This window comes from Ailuropoda melanoleuca, unplaced genomic scaffold, assembly GCF_002007445.2.
Source record: "Ailuropoda melanoleuca isolate Jingjing unplaced genomic scaffold, ASM200744v2 unplaced-scaffold1229, whole genome shotgun sequence".
NCBI classification, from domain to species: Eukaryota; Metazoa; Chordata; class Mammalia; order Carnivora; family Ursidae; genus Ailuropoda; species Ailuropoda melanoleuca.
In genome coordinates, this window is record NW_023180826.1 from 118726 (window position 1) to 120386 (window position 1661).

Consider the following 1661-nt stretch of genomic DNA (forward strand, 5'->3'; position numbering starts at 1 on the left):
CCTGGACGCTCTGCTTTATTACCAATGAGAAGGGCGCTGAGTCCTCGAAAATCCTGAACCTTTTCATTCATGCTCCCTTACTCACGAGAGATGATGCTCGTTGATATTTCCCAGGATTGTGTGGTGTCTCAGAGAACACTATATGGCACTCTCGTCAGGCTTCCGTGAACACTTTCCCTCATGATTCTCTATTCACGAAGGGTGATGATAGTGCTAATATGGTCCCTGCATGTAGTTGTTTCTGACAGACATGTTTTTGGCCTTTTCGTTCCATTGCCACCAGCAGTTTTGATAGGATTTACCAAGGAAGCAAACATTTCGTTGGAAGCGTATGTTGGCCAAATTTTGTTTCTCAGTGCTGTGTTCATCGTGTTTCACGTGCGGTACCAAAGCACCTTGATTCCTGTTTCACCTTCCATAAGGCTGATGTGACTTCAAGGGCTTTATCCTCACACATTGTTTCTTGGTTCAAAGTGCAGGAACTTTCCCAGGCCCATACCCCCAATGTGGAATTGGGGTCCCGAGTGAAAAGGCTGATGTTAGCTGGAGGTGCTTTCCTGGACTCTCTGCTTTATTAACAATAAGAAGAGTGTTGGGTTCTCGAAAATCCTGAAACTTTCTTTCATGCTCCGTTATTCACGAGAGATGATGTTTGTTGATATTTCCCTGGATTGTGTGGAGTCTCAGAGACCATTTTGTGGCACTCTCGACTGGCTTCCGTGACCGATTTCCCTCATGTTTCCCTATTCACGAAGGGTGAGAGTAGCACTAAAATGGTCCCTGTACTGTGTTGTTTCTGACGGACATGTTTTTGGCCGTTTCGTTCCATTGCCACAAGTAGTTTTGATAGGATTCACCCATGAAGCAAACATTTCGTTGGTAGCAGCTGTTGGCCAATATTGTTTCTCAGTGCTGTGTTCATCTTGTTTAACTCGTGGTACCAAAGCACCTTGAGTCTGTTCCACCTTCCATTAGGCCGATATGATTTCAAGGGCTTTATCCTCACAATTTGTCTCTTGGTTCGAAATGCTGGATCCTTCCCAGGCCCATACACACAATGTGGAATCGGGGTCCCCAGTGAAAATGCTGATGTTAGCTGGAGGTGTTTTCCGGGACGCTCTCCTTTATTAACACTAAGAAGGGCGCTGAGTCCTCAAAAATCCTGAACCTTTTCATTCATGCTCCCTTACTCACGAGAGATGATGTTTGTTGATATTTCCCTGGATTGTGTTGTGTCTCAGAGACCATTATGTGGCACTCTCATCAAGCTACCGCGACGAATTTTCCCTCATGTATCCCTATTCACGAAGGGTGATGCTAGTGCTAAGAATGTCCCTGTACCACCGGACATGTTTTTGGTCTTTCCGTTCCATTGCCAAAAGTAATTTTGATAGGATTTACCCAGGAAGCAAACATTTCCTTGTAAGCGGCTGTTGGCCAAATTTTGTTTCTCGGTGCTATGTTCGTCGTGTTTCACTGATGATACCAAAGCACCTTGATTCCTGTTCGATCTTCAATAAGGCTGATGTGACTTCCAGGGCTTTATCCTCACAGTTTGTTTCTTGGTTCGAAGTGCTGGATCCTTTCTAGGTCCATACCCACAATGTGGAATCAGGGTCCCCAGTGAAAAGGCTGATGTTAGCTGGAGGTGTTTTCCTGGA